Here is a 22,111-nt window from a genome sequence, read left to right as displayed (position 1 = left end):
AGATCAGCACCTGCCACATAATCTAGCTGAGAGCTCCTGGGACTCTAAAAGTTAAGGGACCTTTCCAGAGTCTCACAGCCAGCCTGTGCCAGAGGTGGTACTTTGTCTTTCTAATTCTGAGGCTGGCTCATGCATAGTAGTGAGGATCGTAATGCTTGCCTCACATGTCATTTCTTTCTCCTTAAAACTTTTTTTAAAACTTTGTTTATAAATACCCAATGGGTCTTAAAACATGGAGATATATACTCACCAAAGGGATCATGGGAAATGTCCTGTTCAGAGTCCAAATAGAAGAAGAATTTCATGTAAACAGGGAGGTTTGCCACAAGTTCACATCACACATAAGCATGGTGCTGAAATCAGTCACTTGGTCATGTCTGACTCTTCGTGACACCAAGGACACCAGGTCCTTCTATCTTTCACCATCTCTTGAAGTCTGTCCAAGTTGATGTTCACTGCTTCCTTGATACTATCTATCAGTCTCATCCTTGGGTATCCCCTTTTCATTTTACCTTCAATCTTCCCAACATCAGGGTCTTTTTTCAATGAGTTCTATCTTCTTATTATGTGGCCAAGGTATTTTGCAGAGACTCCTAAAAGAGATCTTGAATGACCCCAAAGAGGTCAATCAATTCAGAAGCATTTATTCTGCACCCATTTCATGCTCAGCACTTTGCTGGATGGTGGAGCTAATCAGAAAGAAGGAAACAATTAGTTCATGGAAGGAGCTTACATTATATTGGCTTTGGCCAGGTTGAGTGTCCTAAAGTAAAGTATAAGTCCAAGTCGATAAAGAATGCAAATTGTCCAGACTAGTTGGATGTCCAGGTAGTTGGATGGACAGTCCTTAGGGTACATATCTTGGACAGATACCAGTTGTAGATGGACAATGACTTAGGCCCAGAACTGACTAAGAGAAAGTTGGGCGCTGCACATTTGGGAAATGATGCAGTGCTTTAAATGACATCAAGTACTTCTCTCCAAAGTTCTTTCTTCTGACCACTATTCTCCTAATGATTCAAATGTAGCTCTGAACCATGAAATGATGCAGTCTGTGAAGAACTTAAGTTACAGGTGATTCAAAGGCAATGAAGAAGGGGCAGCTAGGTGGCACAGTGGATAGAGCACTGACTCTGGAGTCAGGAAGACCTGAGTTCAAATCCAGCCTCAGACATTTACTAGCTGCATGACCCTGGGCAAGTCACTTAACCCTCATTACCTCCCAAAAAAGGCAACAAAGAGACTCACTTGGTGAGCCTAAGTTAGGTGGCAAGAAAAGGTGTACCTCAGAAGTAGTATCAAAGATATTATCAGTGAAATGCCCTCCAGTAGTGATAGCAAGGGATAGATATGTATAGAGTTTGTCTAATTCAGTAGCCAAGGTCCCTCTCAATTCAAAAATTCTGTGATTGTTGAGCGATCTGCAAGAGAACATGAAGGCGGAGGGTTGGCTGCCAACAGTACCTTTGGAAGGATTGCCCTCCTTGTGAGATCACAGTTCAATTGATGTATCTGGCCCTTGAACTCTATAGGAAACCCTGAAGTCTTTGTGAAAGAGGGCATGATTGTTGGCAGGGCTAAACATCAAGTATTAGTGGTATCTCCCTCTAATTCGGTCCTCACAGTTTTATAGGGAGTGCACAACGAGATTCCCTCACACTTCCACCCCTTTTATTTCAGTAATAAAATCTCCTTAGATGACACACCTGCACAACACTGAATTCTGTGCCATAGCAGAGTGTTCTTGTGAATGCATCTTGTGATGCATTCGTCACCAAGAAACTCATCGTACCTCATCAACGCCCTCCAGTGGCTTCTGCTCCTCTCATTGGAGCAGAAGGCCCCCCTTCATAGAGGACTGAAAATTCCAGCCATTTCTTCATTTGCCACCAGCTTCTCTACCTGATTTCAACTTCATTATCAACATGCCCCCTCTGGCACTTTCCCCTTTTCAGCTTCCTTTTTGTGTGTTTCTTCCCCTATTCGATGACAAGTTCCTTGAGGATAGGAACTGTCTTTCTTGTTCTTATTTGGATACCCAGCACTTAGCTCAATATCTGACACCTAGCAGGTGCTTAATAAATATTTATCATATTGTATTGTATTTATCCATCCCACCTTTTCCCCATCTTTCTATCCTTCAAATGTCTCTGCTTAATCTCTGATCCTGGGCTCTAAAAAGTTTCCCTGCCCCCCAGGCTATCAACTAATTGAAGGCATCATTTCAATTCAATTCAACAACCATCTGTTAAGAACCTACTATGTGCCAAGCATTACACTACGTACTGAAGATACAAAGACAAAAGTCCTGAGACAGTCCCTGCCCTCAAGGAATTTATATTCCATTGGTTATAGACTCAGGAATGAAAATGGCACTATTTGGGGTAAGATAGGAAAGAATGCTGGATTTGGAGTCAGCAACCTTGATTTAAAATCCAGATTCTGATAGTCATTTCTCTAGCCTACTTGCGTGACTTTGGGCAAGTCCTTTTGCCATGGGACCTCAGTTGTTTCTTCTATAAAAACAGAAGTCAGAAAAGATAAATGAATGAGATTAAATGTTCCCTAAGGTGACGTTAAGTTCTAAATCTATGATCCTGTGAGTCTGAGTGGTTTTCTACCACAAGAAGCTGGCTGCAGTAACAAGAGCAATTTCATCTTCTCTCCACCCTCTGGACTTTCTTGGAAAGTTCTGACAGGCCTTTTGTAAGTACTATGAAATCTGTATTCAAAAATATCTAATCCCAGAGGCTCATTACTGGGAAGGGACCCAGAGCCAAGGATGTTGAATAACCTCAGATTAGGTCACCACCACTTGTATGAACATTCTGTGGCAAACAGACATCTTGGCAAGTCACCGACATAATTGTTTCAGCAAATCAAAAGTATTTAGTCCTCTGTATGTCTGATTTGGAATGGACTATAAGCTGGGCCCAAAATTAAACAGAAGGAGGAGAGCTGGCTGGATTGCTTTGGAGAAGTTTCCAAGTTATTTCATGACCCTAAACTTCTCCCTCAAACACTATACCACTTTTCTTCCAGTATTAGACAGCCCACCCCCAGCACACTGGGTTCACACACAAGCATGGATGGGCTGAGATCTGTATCAATCATTGGAGAGAATGCCCACATCAAAGAGATGATGGCTCCTCAGCATCTCTGAGAGAACTTCTGTCTCACTCTGATGTCCAATTGTCTATAAGGAAAAGACTCTGATCCCAAAGGCCTGGAAAAATCACGTTGAAGAGGTCCATACTGAAGTAAGGAGGGAGCAGGGGTGTATATTCTTCTTTGGGGTCTGTCCTCCTGCCTGACTGAGCAAAAGCAGAAGATAATATCTGAGACTCATGGTTCATCCAGACTCTGCCAGGAATTTGCTGTGGGGACCTTAAATGAGTCATTTCCCTTTCTGGACCTGTTTTCTCCTCTGTGACATGCCAGACAAGATGATTGCTAAGGTCCCTTCTAGCTCTAGCAATATGGGGATCTAAGATTGAATATCCTTTAGAACAGTCGGTATGGTCGGTAGACTATGTAGTGCCTTGAAGAGGAAGTGTTATTGCCACTAGAGTATGTGGGGGCTTGACGTGCTGTCTTCTCTATTCCTGAAGTCCCTACTATGGGGCTTCTGTGGTCTCCCTGAACTAGTGCAAGTCTTTCTGCCTTCATGCTAATTACTTGTCTCAGAGATTATTTACAGTTTATGAGAGAGAGAACTTATGTGTGTATTTATGTGTGCGTGTGTGTATATATATACATATATGTGTGTATATATGTATGTGTGTATACACACACATGCATATCATTTACATATGTTCCCTCCTATTGGATTGCAAATTCCTTGAAGCTAGAAACTGTTTTACCTTTCTTCATATCCCTAGTGCTTATCACATAGTAGGTATTTAATAAATGCTTGCTGATCGAGGCTGTATGCATGGGTCTGGTCATACTATACCTCCACTCAAAAACCTTCAGTAACTCCCTTTTGTCTACCAACTCAATTTTTTCCTGGTATTCAAGGTTCTCCAGAAACTAGAGCCTCCCTCCCTCTCTAATTTTATATTACTCTCCCAAAATCATTCGATGCTTCAGCCAAACCTCCCCTCTCCCCCCAAACACATCCTGACATCTCCACTATATCTTGACCCCATTTTTATTTTGTCTCTCTGCCTTTTAAAATGTTGATATCCTCCCCATACCTTTAAAGCTTAAGTCAAGCATTGCCTTTTTCAGAAAGATTTTCCTGACTTCCCCAACAGGTAATGACTTTCCCCTTGGACCTTGCACTATACTTTGTTCTGGGACTTTCTAATGCATCTGTTATATAACACTTTGTTTTACAGTTAGCTGAATTGGCGTCTTGTTCCCCCTACTGGTTCTATGAGAACAACCACAGTGAATTATCTAAACTTTGTCTCTTCCCCCACGTTTGGTCACAGGGCTTTGCATGTAATAAGTGCTTAAGAATTTGCTGTATTGAGGTATCAGAGTATTGTATTGTATTACATGGTGTGAGAGTCTCTAGGAAGTCCTCTTTGCCCAAACTCTCTCCCTGAGCGTTTTCCCTTCCCAGATTGATTTTTTTTGAGATAGTAAACCAAGCTATCTTTTGCCTCAATTCTTACCTAGCCTTTAATCACTGAATGGGTGTTGCCTCAGAGGAACTGAGACCTGGGAAAGACCTTAGCTTAAAAAGACCAGGGTCTCCCACTGAATCCGGGGCCATCTCCCATCATCCTGTCCCATGTATTGCCACTGGACCCAGATGGCTCTGGAGGAAAGAAGAGGCTGTTGACTATGTTCACTTACATCCAATTCACTTGCAAGTTAAGACATCACCTCCTCACGTCATTGATCCTCTTCAGAGCAAAGGATGAACAATGAACAATCTCTCCCTAGCTTCAGTCACAATCTCTTCTGCTATGTGGCTTCACATAGACAACTCCATCACCTGGCCCCAACTTACCTTCCCATTTGTATTGCATATTATTCCCCTTCCTACACCAAGCTGGACATTCAACTGTTCTTCATACACAAATTACCATCTCCCATCTCGTCTTTTGCACTGGTCATCTTGCCTTCACAACTCAACTCAAGTGCCATGTTCTACATGAGGTATTTGCTGATCCCCTCCACCTACTGGCACCTCTTCTCACCAAATTATATCTCTTTTGTGTACCCTTACTTATTATGTACATGTTGTCTCTGCCAGCTATACTACAAACTCCATGCAGGCAGGGATTGTTCACTTCGGTCTTAATTACCTTGATCTCAATTACATTGGTTTAAGACATTTGCCTTCTGAAGAGTCAGTCAGTTGTCATTTGGGCATTCAGACCATGAAGTCCATTAGAACAGTCAGATAACCTTATGCAAATCATTTGACCTCTGCAGGACACAATTTCCGTATGAGTGATGTTACCTTGCTTTGTGAGAAAGAGTATGTCCGAAATCTAGATACAATCATACAAACACAGGATGGTGACTCTGGGCATTCTATCCCTGTATCTGTATCTCTGTGGGCATAGTGGAAAGATCAATGAATTTGTAGTTCAAATCACATCTCAGATACTAACCATTAAGTAACTTTTTCATAGGACACTTGACCTCTAGTGCCTTAGTTTCCTCCTTTGTAAAATAAATATGATCACATTCTCAAATTTAAGATAAAAGGATCATAGATTTAGAACTGGAAGGGAACTTAGAAACCATTTAATATACATACGCCCATCTTACAGATAAGGAAACTGAGGCTCTGCCAGTTGCCAAGAGGCATATCACCAGTACGTATCAAAAGCAATACTTGATCTTCAGTCTTTCTGACACAGAGGTCAGCTCTCTGTCTATGTATCTATCTATCTATGCCTTATCCAAAGTTTGTGTCTCCCCCAATGTTGACTACAGTGCTCTACACATAGTAGGTTCTTTAAAAATATTTCTTATTGTCTTCTCCTTTCCTAAGTATTTTCATGAAATTGTAATTAAAATGATGAGATTACTCCCTCCCAATTGGAGGCAGGAGGAGGTCTTGCTGAAATAGGCTGGAGACTTGGAAGAATTGAGAAAACCACAGAGATGATTTCAATAAAAACCATTTTTACCTGAAATATTCAGATAACAGAAAGGGTCCCTTGGCCTCAGTCATCTCAGGAATAAACCCTATTCTCCTCTCTTCACATTAACACAATTATTGTCGTCAGTTAAACAACAGTCACTTCACTTTAGGGTCTGCATAGTAAGAAATGATGTAGAGAAAGTAATAGAAGTCATGAGCTATTTTGAAAATATTTCATCTTGACTGTGAATCTGGGTGTATCTGTGTTGGATTTTAGATTCATGGAATTTCAGTGTTGGCAAGGACCTTAGCTACCAATTAATCCAACCTGCTCATTTGAGAGATGGTGACACTGAGATCCAAGGAAGGCAAGAATCTTATCCAAGGTTACACAGCTCTAATGGCAAAGCCTAAAGTTAAATCCAGGCTCCATGACCCAGAATTATATATTTCTGTGCCCCTGAAAATGAACAATAATGATGTCAATATTGCTTTCAGTTTACAAAGCACGATGTCCTAGGATTCTCACGATAACCCCATGAGGTGGATACTCTAGAGATCGGATTTCTAGGCAAATATATTCAGAGAGAGTAAGTGTTTTTCCAATAGCACATCCAAGCAGGATTTAAACCTAGGTTTTCTTGACTCCCAGTCTACAGTTGTATCCACAATGCCAAGCTGTCTCTCCTCACTCAAGCACTTTATAAACCAGTAGGAGGAAATGCAGAGATGATTTGCTGTTCTCCATTAAAGAGTAAAAAACAAAAACAAAATTCTGCTTACTCTCTAATGTCAATGATATTCAATCATAAGTATACCTTCATTTTGTTTAGTTTTAATGTTTGTCTCAAAGCACAACTTGAAAGTGCTTTTGGAAAGCAGATAGACTGGAACAAGGAGTAATGGGAGGAGGATGTGAAGTGGCAGAATCAGACTGAATATAAAGAAAAACTTCCTAATAATTTGGAACTGTCCAAACCTAGAATGGACTTTCCTGGCAGTTTGTTCTCCCTTCCAGGATATCTTCAAGCAGTAGATGAATGAAGCATTTAGAGAGGATACTTGGTAAGATAAGTAATTTGAAAGTGGAGACTATCTCATTTTTTGTTTGTTTCTTTGAAATTGTATCCCCAGTGCCTAGAATGGTACCTGACATATAGTGTTGTTAAATAAATATTTGCTCATTGACTTGGGTTACAGGTTGATCTAGACAACCTCTTGAGAGTCCTTCCAACTCTAAGATTCTGTGATTCAGGGGCAAAGCAGCTCTTCTGAGCCCCTTAGGACTGCAAAGCAAAGCACTTGAAACACTGTGTCCACACAAAACTCTGCAAGACACACAAGGATAGAAAGAATGTCAGAATTTCCTTTGAATGAGTCATCTGCACTCCATCCCAGCATCCCTTTGGATCAGAATGACCTCAGATAGATGTCTACCAGGATCCAATTCATGGCTAAGTAAGTTCTGATGGTGGAGGAGAGACAGAGCCTGCATCTGATGCTCTGATGTTCTCGTCAACAGATACTCTTTCGGAATGGTATTTTTGGAAGTGAAAACAATGTTCAGCAACAAAAAAATCATATGATTACAGCTGTTGTTGCTTAATCATTTTTCAGTCATGTCCAACTCTGCATGACCCTGTTTGGAGTTTTCTTGACAAAGATCCTGGAGTGGCTTGCCATTTCCTCCTCCAACTCATTTTACAAATGAGGAAACTGAGACAAACAGGGTTAAGTGACTTACCCAGGGTCATACAGCTAGTAAGTGTCTAAGACTGGATTTTAACTCATGAAAATGAGTCCTCCTGACTCCAGACTGGGCATTCTATCCACTGCACCACCTAATGATTACACATATCCTTACTAAATACACTATTCAGTCAAACAAGTATTAATTGCCAACTATGTACAAAGCACAGTGCAAGTCCCTGGAGATACAAAAATTAAACTGTAATAATCCCTACCCTTACAGAGCTCATATTACACTGGGGAAGGGGGTTCAGAGAGGAGAGGAGAGGAACAGGTGAGAGGCACAAAATTTTAAGAAATGTAAACATATATATATGTATATACACTCATGTGTATATTGTATATATATTTTTTGTATGAATATATAATTTTAGGAGGGGAAGAAAATCATTGGCTGGTGAGATCAGGTAGTCAGACTTCCCCTAGAATGTAGTTCCTGAATTGAAAGAAGGGGAAGAAGAAGAAGAAGAAGAAGAAGAAGAAGAAGAAGAAGAAGAAGAAGAAGAAGAAGAAGAAGAAAAAGGAGAAGAAGAAGAAGAAGAAGAAGAGATAGAGATAGATGCAAGAGATGTTGTGGAGGTACAACTGAAAACTTAGACTTGATAACTCAGATATAGAAGGACAGGGGTAGCAAAGGAAAGTGAAGGATGGAACTTCATGAAATAAAATTAGGAAAATCATAGGAATCTTAGAATGACAAGATTTAGAGCTGGAAGGGAACTTAGAGATTATTTATTCCAATTCTATCTAATAAATAAGGATATATGATCTGAGAAATATGATCTCTGTCACTTGCTTTATGTCCTTGGATAAGTCACTTATCTCACTGAGACTCCTCATCTGTGATCTGAAAAATGGGACTAATAATGCCTGTCTCATATGTATCCCCAGAGGAGTCAGTGGTGAAAAGAAAGACTCCATATACACCAAAGTACTTATATCAAAACTCTCAGATATTTTCAGATGAACTTCCATCCATTCATGATTTCCCCTTCTTATACCTGAAAAGCTGGGCTTGTTTGTTTTCCTGAGTATAAATTGTTAACATTTATCTCTTCTGGTTTCATCACAATTACATTTGGCCCAATAGTCTAGCCCAGCAAAGCCCCAGAAAGAAAGGGCTAGAGAGACCTCCCCCAGTACCTCATTTGCTCTGAGAAAACACAAATAGTTCTCATCTCCTGGAGTTTCTCTGACCTCAACTGCATCACCATGAAAAGACTCACAGCTTGAGGGAAACCTTCTCACTTAGTCACTGAATGTCAAAGCTGCAAGGGACCTTAGAAATAATTTAATCTAACAACTTCATGTTTCAGAGTCAGACCCAGAGGCTCAGACAGAGCAAGTCACTTGCAAATGTCAGACCCAGGGCTGGTTACTCCTAGTTCTATAACACCAAGAATCCAAGATTAAACTTCAGGCACAACATGGCATCCGATGATGGTCTCTGATCTGATTTTAGAACTTTGTTGGCCAATCTTGAGCGCCAGCAGCTTTCAGCCATAGACCCTCCAGAGAATTACTAGCCTCACAGGTTAGAAGGCATACCACCTACTACTTGCTTGCCTGCTATTCTCATGATCCCCCATTTGTCTGGGGGACTGACCTCAGCTTCATTCATTTATAGAAAGACCAAAGCCCAAGGGGAGTTATTCCACAGAATATGAGTCTGAAACTGGAAAATCAGTCCCCTGGTAGATGGATAAATGAAATGAAAAGTAAAAATATCTGAGCTGAATCAGTTCCAAGAGCCAAAAAATCAGAGAAGTTTCAAGCAAATAGTTGATACTAGGCAAATTTAGCAGCCAATGGCAGGAATCCAGTAGCAGAGAAAATGAGTTTCAAGGAAAGGAAATTTGGTCTCTAGAGGAGCTTGGCAATAGGTACATGGAAATGAAATCTACTAGTTGGTGAATTGGGGTACAAGATAGAAACTTGGTCACAGAGGAATGACAGGTGCCCAGGAACTGAAACAATAATAATTCACATTTTTCTAGCACTTTAAGCTTTGCAAAGCTATTTCCTCACATTCACTCCCTCCTTGTTAGGGAGGAAGTACAAATATTATTATTCCCATTTTACAGATGAGGAAACTGAGGTTCTGAGATTCCACCTGATTCCACAGCTGGTTAGTGCCTAAGGCAGAACTCCAAGCCAGGGTTCTTGACATTAGCAAGACAGTCACCAACCCATAGACCTGTAAGGCAGGAATCTAGTAAGTGGAGAGGTGGGAAGATCAAGGTTAGAACAGGAAAAATGATATTCACCTATTAGCTCACAAGTTATTAGAGCTAAAAAGGATTTTAAATATCATATGTAAAATCCAATAACCTCTGCTTTTTTACATCAGTTATTTCTAGTTGTACCTTCCTCCTCTACCTCCCCCCATCATTTAACCCTTCCTTGTATCAAAGAAAGTCAATTAAACAAAAACGATACAAGAATTCCCGCAGATGGTATATGAAGCACTTTCCCCCTGTAATTGCCCCACACACATACCATCTGCCAGGAAGAGGGACCAAAAGTCCAAATTTCTTTTAGTGTTCATTTACTTTGTCTATTATCGCCATCGTGTTTACTGTTCTCCTGTTTCAATTTACTTTGCGTCAGTTCCTACAAATCTTCCCATTCCTCTGAATTTCTCATATTTATTATTTGATGACAAAGAATAATTTTGATGATGATATTCATTATCTTCATCTTTATATGGCCAGTTCATAGCACAGTACTGGCACATAGTATTTAATAAATTAAATTGTTGATTAATTGATGGATCAGTCATTCTCTAATCAATGGTCTGTCACTTTCGTGCTACAAAAAGTGCTGCTGAGCAATTTGATGTTTTATGGGCCTTCCTTTCCGTCTTTGACCTCATTGTTAATGCCCTCCTTCAGAAATGGGGCAACTGAGGTCCAGAGAGATTAAGAGATTTGCCCAAGGTTGGCATAGCTAGTTAGTGAAAGAAATGGAGCTGAACTAAGATTTCCTGTCAATCTTGTGTTCTTTCTACTGCATTGTGCTTACTGAGTTGAGTTGATAAGTACTGACCTAGAAGAAAACTTTGTATCTTCCTGATCCAGGGACCAGAACAGCCCTAGATTCTACAAGTAAAGCCTAAATGCGTCTAGCTTAGGAAGGTGGGAAAGACAAAGAGCCTTGAAGTCCATTACAAACAAGAGAGAATCTTGTCAGTTTTGATAGGCCTGGAGCTGTATATATCTCATGCAGATCTGAAGACCTGGGAATGGTTAATTAGCAGGTGGTAAATTGTTCATTGTTTAAAAACGAAAGTTAGTATACAGTGAGCCCAAGACATTTTCATTTTGGAGAGAACTAACTGAATCAGAAACACAAAGGATTACTTGGGTTCAGGGCCATAAGGAACCTTTGGAGATCATCTAGCCTAGGGGTTCACAACCTATTCACAATCAATCTGTCAATAAACATTGATGAAGTTCCTGCTGTGTACCAGGCACTGTGCTAAGTGCTAGGGATACAAAAAGAGGCAAAGGAAAGACCCTACCCTTAGCTCAAAATCTAATGAATCCAGGATGGATCAGATGGGGACAGACTTGAGGTAGGCAAGTCTATCACCTGTGCGAAATGAGGAGGGCCTGCAGCAGGATAGGGGCAGTGTCAGGGGAGAGAAGGTGGATATTGGAGAGATAGCCTCAGAGATATGGATGTGGTGGATGAGAGATAGTGAGGAGTCCAGGATAAGAGACTGGGAAGATGGTGTTAGTCTCTATAGTCACAGGAAAGGTAGGAGGCAGGGAGAGTTTGAGAGTGTCTAGTGAGGCCTACAGACCCCCTCAGAAAAAATGTTCTTAAATGCATGAAATAAAATACATAGAATTACAAAGGAAACCAGTTCTATTGAAATGCAATGATCAAAATGCTTTTTAATAACTTCATAAACTCTAAGTTAAGTACCCCAATCTGATCCAATCCTCATTTTACAGAGAAGACTCAGAGAGGTTAAGTAGCCAGCTCAAGGTCACCCAGCTGAAATAAAAAACCAAGCCTCCTGATCTCAAACCTAGAGGTTTTGCTCATATACTCACTTCAATGTGAGGATGCTCCTCATTTCTAACAAGAATCTTCTTCCTGTCCCCTTTTTTTCCTTTGGAGAAAAAAAAGCAATAATGTCTCCTTTTCAAATGCAACTATCTTCCAGTTACATTTTTAATATTCAGGACAGTCTTTTGTAAACCAAGTCCTCCAAGTGGATATTATAGAAACAATAAACACTCCGGAATAGTGTTTGCTGAATAATTCCTGGAAAGAGCTATCACAAGCTACTTTGTGCCCCTAAGTGCTGCCATATTTAGTCGTGTGTACTTATCCAACACCCCAGCCCAATCCCCAGAGAAATTCCTGGACCATCCCCCACATTTGTTGGCCAGGAAGTATCCCTCCCACAGTGTAGGGAGAAAGCCAGATCTTTCTCCTCTAATCAAGCTCGAAGGTAATTCATTAGACTGTGCCAGATTTTAAGTGAGGATTGAGAATAAATTATGATTTATTTTTTATGATCTCTGAGAGTGCTCAGGGTGGGGAATAGAGGTGGGGAAGAAGATGGAGGGAAATAACCATGGCTCACTTTATAGCAAATGTTTATTTTTTAGAAAACTCTGTTTAGGTGTGGAAACAAAGATCATATCTATCTGTTTAATGATAGAATCAAGAGTTAACTATATGCTTTTTGCATTTTCAAATTTTCTTGTTAGTAAGCGTTTACCAGGTCTAAATGTGTACAGATTCAAGGCACTGCAGTCCCTACTGCTTCCTGGAATGAAATATCCAAAACAGGAGCCAAAGTTGGGTGTGTCATCAGCCAATCTGAGAGTGGGAAGATGGGTTACATCAGCCAATCATGAGCCTTGGCTATAACACAACCATATCTACCCTTATCTGTCAGTACTCTCCCACTCTTCCCCTCCCTAGGTGTTGCAACCTCCTCACCCTCTCCTGGGCCTCCTTAATCAGGCACAGAACCCTCAGGGCAGTTATAACCTCATTACCACCCAGGCAGCCACAACACCAGTTGAACTGATATCTTTGGGAAAGTTCCACCCAACCCTTTCCTCCATATGTCCCTGCTGATGCCCTCTAGAAAGCGGGCTCTGTGTTCTGAGAGAGTGACGAGTGAGTAAAAGCCCTGCTGCCCCTTTGCCCTTAGGGTAGGTGGCCCAGGATGACCAGACATGGATAGGCTGCATACCTCATTACATCAATGTTCTTCCCAAAGCCATCCCTCTTCCAGAATTCCCTTTTCTTATCAGGGGCAGCACCATACTTCTAGTCACCCACATTCACAACCATGGGGTCATGTCTGAGAATGAGATGTCTCCTCCTCCCAACTTGGGCAGCCACCCTTGTGGCTGAACCTTCATTCAGGCCCACACCACCCCTGACCTCTTGCAGACCACTGAGACAACTTTCTATTGCATTTCCCTCCCTCAAGTCTCTCTTTTCTCCGTCCTACCTTCTACAGAGCTGCCAAAGTCATATTATCAAAGCACAGATTTGGATCAGTCACTCCCCTGCTCACAAAGCTCCCATGGCTCCCTCTTACCCCTAGGATCAAATACCAACTTGTCTATTTGGCATTTGAAGCCCTTCATAGTTTGGCTCTCTCCTTTCTTTCCAGGCTGAGCATGTGTTTTTTCCCCTTGAGCTCTCTCCCTTCATAGACACACTGTCCTGTTTCCGCTTCCTTATTTGTGATGCCCAGCTCTCACCTCCATGCTGTAAGGACATAGAACAGTCTTTCTCAAAGCAGGGTCCAAATATACTCAGGGGTCCCCAAGGCCTTTTCAGGGGCTTCATGAGGTCAAAACCATTTTCATAATAATACTAAGGTATTTTCATTTCTAATGCAGTAAATATTGATAGACATAATCCACATAAATAAAAGCTCTTACGGTAAGTGGGGATCCTCAGTAAAGGGGTCCTGCAACCAAAAAGTTTGAGGACGACTACATGAGAATATACTTCCCTGTCTTGAATACACTCCATTCTTACCTCCGCCTTACAGAGCCTCCAACTTCCCCTGTAGGTCCCCCCAAGGTTTCTCCTATCCCTTCAGATGCTAGCATCTTCCCCTAGCAAAAAACATCCTGATTTTGCATCCATTTTATATTTAAGCTTATTTAAGCATGTAGTTTCCCCAGATAGAAATTAATTTCCTAGGAGGCGGAGACTCTTTTTTAATCATTATATCTCCTGCCCCATACCCCCACCCCCCACCAGAGCCCAGTACAGGGCCTAGAACATAGAAGGTGCATGATAAAACTTGTCCATTGAGCTGAGTAGATTTGCCTACTATGAACAAGTATTCTACTAGGGCAAAAGATAAAAGAATGTTGACATTACTAGCTTGTTGACACAATTACTAGCTATGTGACTCTGGACAAGTCACTTAACCCTGCTGGCCTCAGTTTCCTCATCTGGAAAATGGACTGGAGAAGGACATGTCAAACCACTCCGATATCTCTCCCAAGAAAATCCCAAATGGGGTCACAAACAGTTGGACATGTCTGAATAACGACAATTAATAGTAAGTAGTACAAGTATGATTCCTGGGCTGATGTTCTTTGCTTTACGCTCTGCTACTGCCAATATTTGCCAATATTTTTTCAAATCTACTCCCAGTTACACTATATACAACTTTTCTGTGCATAGTTATTTTTATATTTTCTCCTCTATTGGACTGTAAGATTGAAGGCAGGGACTCTTTTTAAAAAAAAATCATTGTATCTCCTTTCTATGTTCCAGGCATTGTGCTGGGCTCTGGCAGGGATGGGGGCAGAGGGGAGGGATAGGGGAACATAGAAGGTCCATAATAAATGCTTGTCCATTGATTTGATTTGATTGACTGCCTACTATGTGCAAGGTATTCTGCTAGGACTAAGGATAAAAGAATGTTGACATAAGCACCCATTTACACTGTATTTAACTCTTTTGTACATAGTTTTTTTTTTGTTGTTTTCTCTATTAGACTCATTTTCTCCTTTCTTTGTCCTCCCAGGGCTTAGCACAGTGCCTAGGACGTAGTAGATGATTAGTAAATCTTGATAATGGTGACATTGTTTCTACCCTCAAGGAATTTGCATTCTACTTGAAGGTGTTCTATCCACTGTGCCATCTAGCTGCCCCATTTTGTTTTATTACTGGTTAAGTATCTTTTTTTTTTTTTATGGAGCTAATTCTTCATTATCTCACTATGCTCCAATCTCCCCAACAATTATGTTCAAACAAATGCCTATGTAACAAAATAAATGTGACTTCTGACCCACCCCCAAAAAGTTTGTGCATGTTCATCCTTCATTGCCAAAGAAGACCATGCCATCAGAGAAATAATGACATGACTTGCACTTGACTTTGTTTTGGGTTTGTTTTTGAGTGAGGGAGGGCTGTGCAGGTCACTAGCCTCACTTCTCCTTCAGAGGAAGATATTAACCAGATACTCATCAGGATGACTGGAGATGACCCAGGATGAGGCAATTGGGGTTAAGTGACTTGCCCAAGGTCACACAGCTAGTGATAGCCATTGGATAACACCTTGATGGAAACTGCCTTGCATTTGCAGAGTTACTCCTGGATTATTTGGAATTGATTCTAGAAGCCACCATATCCAAAGGCTGCTAGTAACACTTTGATAGGGAGTCTAAGGGCTTTTCACTTCCCACCATAAACTCCAACATGGCACAATAAAAGGAGAGGAGTTTTACTCCCCAGCCTGGCTCGTGGCGGAGATTCAGATCAACTGCTTAGTTCCCCCAGGGGCTTTAAGCTGAGGCTCCAACAATGCCTGCCACAGCCACTGTCACAGCAGCCACTGCCTGCCGCTGCTGCCACCACCTGAGCCAGGGCTAGGGGAGGACCCTGCTCCCTTGTCACAGAGGTGAAAAAGCTGTCTCACTAACCTTTGAGGCTGCCTCTGGCATTTGTGGGTTGAGGGATCTGTGAGCCTCCACTGCTGCTGGGGATTCCGCCCTCAAGGCCTGCTCCAATCCTGCTCCTCTCAGCTCCCAGTGGCCAAGGTTGGGCAGCGCTCTGCTCCATCCAGTGCCACAGATCTTTCCCATCGACTTTCCAGGTCACCCTGGGCTGGAAATCTCCTCCACTCCATTGTTCTCTGGCTTCTGCTGCTCTAGAATTTATTGAGAGGCTTTCTTTACAGGTATTTTATGGGCTGTGGGGGAAGAGCTAGTGTATGTGCTTCTTTCCACTTCGCCATCTTGGCTCCACCCCCAACATTCTCATAAAATATAAAATTATAGTTGTATACAAAATCTGACTGCAAACAGCAGGTTTGGTGCTGTTGGTAATAGGTACCACAGTGGTCAAGTTGTAACTCAGTGTTCATCCATTGCCAGTACCAGAAATAATACTTTGTTGGGTTAAATCAGAACTAGAGATCTAGTAACTTTGCCAAGAAAATCTCAAATGAAGTCACAAAGAGTTGGACATAGTTGAAATGACAGAACAGCAACATGATGCAATGACCCTACAATACCCACCCCACTGAGTACCTTGACAGACACAATTTACTCAGTTCCCTTTTTTATCTTCCTAACTTCTTCTTCTTCTTCCTCCTCTTCCAATTTTTCTCTTCTTTAAGCTTGAGTCATGCCAGAATGGGAAGCATCATCATCATTATGGGTAACAATCAATATATTTTTTTTATTTTATTTTTGGAGGGGGCAGGTGAGGCAATCAGAATTAAATGACTTGTCCAAGGTCACACAGCTAGTAAGTCTGAGGCCATACTTGAACTCAGGTCCTCCTGACTCCAGGGTCGATACTCTATTCATTGCACCACCTGGATGCCCTGCAATCAATATTTATTAAGTACCTATTGTGTTCCAGGCACTGTGCTTAGCACCAAGGATATAAAAAGAAGCAAAAGACAGTCCCTGCTCTCAAGGATCCAGATCAGCCTAGTCAGAAATTTACCAGCTATGCCAGTATGCTATTACCAGTTCCCATCCCTGGAGCAAGATGCCAGCAGCACTGGATATTCATGATCCAAGTAACAAGTAGGCAGGGAAAGGAAAGCATTGCTGTCTCTGGACCTCTGTTTCTTCACCTATAAAACGAGGCAATGGATAGTCTCTACAGCCTCCTCTGGCACTAGCATTCTAGATGTTATGTTCAAAGATCCTTTCAGCTGTGATATTCTGCATCTTAAGGTCCCTTCCAGCTGTAACCTTCCAAGCTCATGTTCTCAGGTCCATTTTAACTTAACATCCTTTTGTTCTAGGATCCTATGTCCAATGTCTTGACAGAACCAATGATAGAACCAGATATAAATTTAGGAGACCCAGATGGTCAAGAAGTGATAGAATCAATAACAACTTATAATAAGAGCTCACATTGCAATACCTTTTTAAGGATCATCTTGGTTGATCCCCCAGCTCTGTGAGGAAGATGTTATGATTATCATCATTTTACAGATGAGAAAACTAGGACTGAGAAATTACTTACACAGGGTCTAAGTGTCTAAGGCAGGATTTGAATTCAGATCTTTCTAACTCCAAGTCTGGCAGTCTATGGACTGTGTCATCTAGCTTGTTAGAATGATGATGACATCACTGACATCATCAAGGAATTCTATTATGTGGTAGCAGTGTGTATGAGTGATTAAGTGTGTGTGTATGTGTGTGTGTTTGTGTCTGTGTGTTATTCTTTGCATCATACTGTAAGGTCCTGAAGCATTTGTACTCCAGTTGGTGCCTCAGCAAATCTAATTAACTCGATGTTCCTCTGGCTGAGTCCCAGTCTAATCTTTCAGGACTCATTCTACTTAATGCTCAACAGTCACTGACTCTTCACACAAAGCTTCCTTCTCAGGTAGCTAGGTGCTGCTCATACATAGTAACGAAGTCACTGATAACCTTGGGTGACATGGAAAAGAACAGCCTGGAAGACTCTGGTTGGGTTCAGGTAGGAAGGACAACCCACGGAGAAATGTTTCTTGGGGATATTTGTTTGTCTTAATCCCATTTGACTAATCAACCAATTTCTGAGGATTATACAGTGATCCATTCATTAAGATATCCTTCAAAATGATCAGACTGAAAAATAGTTGATTGAATAGTTGTGCCTGGAGTGAATCTACATGGTGTAGTGATGATAGGAGAGTTGACCTATGGTTCAGGGGACTTGATTTCCAGTCCTAGCTTAATGATTGAGGGAATTGGGGGATTTGGAGGCAAATTAATTTGAATCTCTGGTTTTTTCCTTTGTGATATCAGGCCTGTTGCATTATCCCAAATCAAAGGGGAAAGACCCTTTTCCTGATTACCATGATATAGTGAGAAAAGTAGTGAACCTGGAATTAGGTGAACCAGGTTCAAATCCATGCTCTGTCATTTTTTATGTGGATGACCATGGGCAAGTATTTAATGTCTCTAAGCAGTTTCTCATCCATAAAGTGAGGATTATGTTTGTACTATCTACTTCATAACACTGCTTACTGGAAAGGGGCTTTATAGTCCTTAAAGCCCTGAGCAAATGAGAATTGTTATTACTGGTGCTCATGATAACAAACAAGCATTTGCTGAACATCTGCTATTTATTTAGCACCATGGAGGTCACAGAAAGTATAAGCCTTAGACTTTACTCTCAAGAAATTTGTAATCTGACTAAGGATGTTAGCTAACTGACTACTTGACAGATAGATGATACACTTTTAGATAGACAGACAGACAGACGGATGGATAGATGATAAATAGAAGAAACATAGACAGATGATACATGGATGTTTGGTGGATTAGAGAGATAGAGAGATATATGATACATAGATGGATGAATAGATAGAATATTCATTAAGCACTTACCATGTGTGCCAGACACTGTGCTAAATTCTGGGGATACAAATATAAGTAATCAAGGCAGTCCCTGACCTCAAGGAACTTACATTCTGGGACATACATAATGGGAAAAAATAATACATTTGAGTGCTGGAAAGATGGTGGGAAAAAGAAAGGTACCCCCCTGAGAGCAATATGGTAGAGAAGGAGGAGGTAAAGTCCACAGAGTCAAGATGAGAGTAAGGTGAAGTATGGTTAAGGTCCTTCCCAAAATGGTAGCTTCAAGGAGGGAGTCACCAATAGGCAGAGATTTTCAGGGTGGCAGTGCAGCAGCTAAAGAGAAATTGCAATCCACAGAGAGTGGAGGTGAGAGTGAGGTGTACAAGGCAGAACATGTTAAGTGTCAAAGACCTTCCATAGGAGGTCAGAGGATGAAAATAGATCACATGACCTGGGGTTATTGGTTAAGATTTCCTTAAAAAAAGAGTGCCTTATTTGGGCTTTGAAGGATGGGAGATAACTGAAAAGGATGATGGAGGATATTCTAGACAAGAAAAACTGTGTAAATGAAAACCAGAAATGTGTCTGGGGGTTGAATCAACCAGCATGTCTGAACTTTTCTTTGCATCCTCAGACCTTGGCATGGTGCCTGGCACATAGTAGATATTTGATAAATATTGATTGATTGACTGATTTATATAGGGGAGTAGTTTGTCACGATGTAGGAAAGACTGGATGAACCTCAAATGGAAGGTTAAGAATTTTGGACTTAATACCACTGAATGTTTTTAAACAGTGAACTGCTGTAAACAAACATATTCTATAAAGATTAATCTTGCCCCACTCTGACAAAAGGGCTAGAAACAGAAGACTTATGATGATACTGATGAAATATACAGGGAATGGCTAAACATGGTGGCACACAATTGTAATCTACGCTACTGGAGGAGGTTGAAGTTGGTGAATCACACCAGTTCAGGTATTCTGATCTGTGGTAGCACTAAAAGAGAGAGACAGACACAGAGAAAGAGAGATAGAGACAGAAACTGTGACAGAGAGATGATAACGTGCCTAGAAGAGCTATGAGGGAAACACAAAGCCTTCATCACTCACAGCTTCGTAACTCTAAAGCAAGGCAGTTTGGTATAATGGAAAGTGTGCTACACTGTGTCTTCAGAGGGCCTGTCTTCAAATCTTGGCTCCATCACTTATTGCTTGTGGAATATTTACTTCATATGTTTTAATTTTGACTTCCTCCTTTGTGGGATTAGACTAGATGATCTCTAAGGTTATCTTCCAACTCTGAATCCTTATAGTATTTTTATTAGAAAAACTTTCCCCAATCTCCAGTGTAGAGAACAGAAAATCAAGCTGAAAAGTCAGTAGTTCTCTGAATTCTTCAGAAAGAAAAAAAGGTGTTGCGTGAGTTCAGAGCATTGATATTATTATCCCCTAGAGCCAGTGGGTTCAGAGAAACCTTCATTTCTCTGACTTCCCCAGACAAATCAGCTTACTTCCTGTTTCCCACACTCAACAGTCCATCCTCTGCCTCCACACTTTGTCCTGCCAGGTTCATGTAAGCCCACTTCCAACCTTCCATGGCCCAAAGAGCTAGCTAGCTCCATGGGGAAAATTAACTGCTTAGAATTTGATGGAGAGGAGGTGAGACCTTACCTGGGCAGGAAGTTTGGAGAAAGGAGGAGGAGAATCTCCAGCAGAAAACCTCTTAGAAGGAAGGGGAATCTAAGAAACAGGGCAGAGACTGTTTAATGAAGTAGAAAACATATACACCCCCTGAGGCAACCAGAATCATCATCCATAGGAGGCAAATGGGTCTGCAGCATTCAGATTGGAAGAAGACACTGACTAGTAGTGGATTCTTCTCTACTCCTCAGCTTTAGTGACCAAGAAGCATTTTTCTCTTCTTCTGTCCTCTGCCTCCATCTGAAAAAACCCAACTATGTACTCCTTTGCTTCATTGTTGCTGGTGGTATTTTATAAATCTAATTCTCTTTTTTATATTAGTTTGTTTCTATTGTCTGTGAGCTTGTCATTACTTGAGATCAGAGAACACATAGAGGATCAGCCAGAAGGGCTTTTGTATTTCACAAATTATCTACACTAGGATGCCACAATTTTAGTATGTAAGGTTAAGACCTCCCTAAGGGCTCTTGATTCGAAGTTTACTGGGTTTTTTTTATCTTTTTTTAAGAATTTTTTAAAATTTTCTTTCTTTTTCAATTACATGTAAAAATAATTTTAACTTTATAATTTTTGAGTTTCAAAACTTCCCTTCTTGCATAAGAAGGCAAGAAATTTGATATAGATTATATATATGCAGTCAGTCAAAACACATGCCTATATTAGTCATGTTGCAAAATAAAACACAGTCAAAAAAATAATAAAGAAGGTTTTAAAAGTATATTTCAATTTGCATTCAGACTCCATCAGTTCTTTCTCTGAAGGTGACTAGTATTTTTCATCATAAGTCATCCAGAATTGTCTTGGATCATTGTGTGTGTATGTTTGTCCTTTGTTGCCGAAGAAGACCATGCATCAGAGAAATGATGGCATGACTTGCACTTGACTTTGTTTTGAGTAAGGGAGGGCTGTGCAGGTCACCAGCCTCACTTTTCCTTCAGAGTCATCTGAATCCAGTGACCAGATATTCATTAGGATGACTGGAGATGACCCAGGATGAGGCAATTGGGGTTAAGTGATTTGCCCAAGGTCACCCAGCTAGTGAGTGTCAAATGTCTGAGGTGAGATTTGAACTCAGGTCCTCCTGATTCCTGCACTGGTCCTCTATCCACTGCACCACTTAGCTGCTCCTTGGATTGCCCAGAAGAGCTAAGTGTTTCACAGTTGATAATCTTTACAATGTTGCTGTTACTTTGTACAATATTTTCCCAGTCCTGCTCACTTCACTTTGCATCAGTTCATGTAAGTCTTCCCAGTTTTTTCTGAAATCATCCTGCTTGTCGTTTCTTATATGGAATTCAATAGCATTCCATCATAATCATATACCACAACTTATTCACCCCTTCCCCATTTGATGAACATCCCCTTCAATTTCCAACTCTTTGCCATACAAAAAGAGCTCACAGTTTATTTTTTATGAAAAATCCAATAATACTCCAAAGCAGAACCCTAACATTTGAACTTGGAGCTCCCTTAGGTATGCCCTGAAAGAATGAGCCACAAGAGCATGGTGCCCCTGTGCTCAAGAGCAGTGGCTAATCTGGGATGGAAAGGGAAAGAACAGAAAGCACTGTCCTCCTGTTCCCCAGCGGTGCCTAGGCAGCCCCACTTCATCCTCACCTGCTAGAATTCTGAGCTTCAAGGATCATTTAGGTTATACCTACTCTGGGAAGCCTTTCCTGATTTCTCTAGTTGAGCCTCTCTCTTCCTCAACTTATCTGATGTTTATCAGCATAGAGGTTATATCAGCAATCAGAATGTAAGTTCTTAGGAATTCCCAGGT

The 22,111-nt window shown here is 41.1% G+C and overlaps 1 protein-coding gene and 1 long non-coding RNA gene across 6 annotated transcripts in view; one reads left to right on the top strand and one right to left on the bottom strand.

Annotated features, from left to right (window-relative positions):
- The window catches only part of LOC140497479 (uncharacterized), an 82,558-nt gene that overhangs the window by 6,032 nt on the left and 54,415 nt on the right, over window positions 1-22,111 (bottom strand). For 2 of the 3 annotated variants that reach the window (XR_011964703.1, XR_011964701.1), the window contains exon 2: window positions 251-15,962. This is a non-coding gene — a long non-coding RNA (uncharacterized lncRNA). The remainder of the gene's footprint in view (window positions 1-250; window positions 15,963-22,111) is intronic. The other variant, XR_011964702.1, reaches the window with a different exon arrangement.
- Window positions 1-22,111, top strand: part of HRH1 (histamine receptor H1) — a 122,935-nt gene that overhangs the window by 53,730 nt on the left and 47,094 nt on the right. The gene's annotated exons all lie outside the window — the stretch shown is intronic.

Source organism: Notamacropus eugenii, chromosome 3, assembly GCF_028372415.1.
Source record: "Notamacropus eugenii isolate mMacEug1 chromosome 3, mMacEug1.pri_v2, whole genome shotgun sequence".
NCBI classification, from domain to species: domain Eukaryota; kingdom Metazoa; phylum Chordata; class Mammalia; order Diprotodontia; family Macropodidae; genus Notamacropus; species Notamacropus eugenii.
This window is presented reverse-complemented; position numbering and strand designations above follow the sequence as displayed.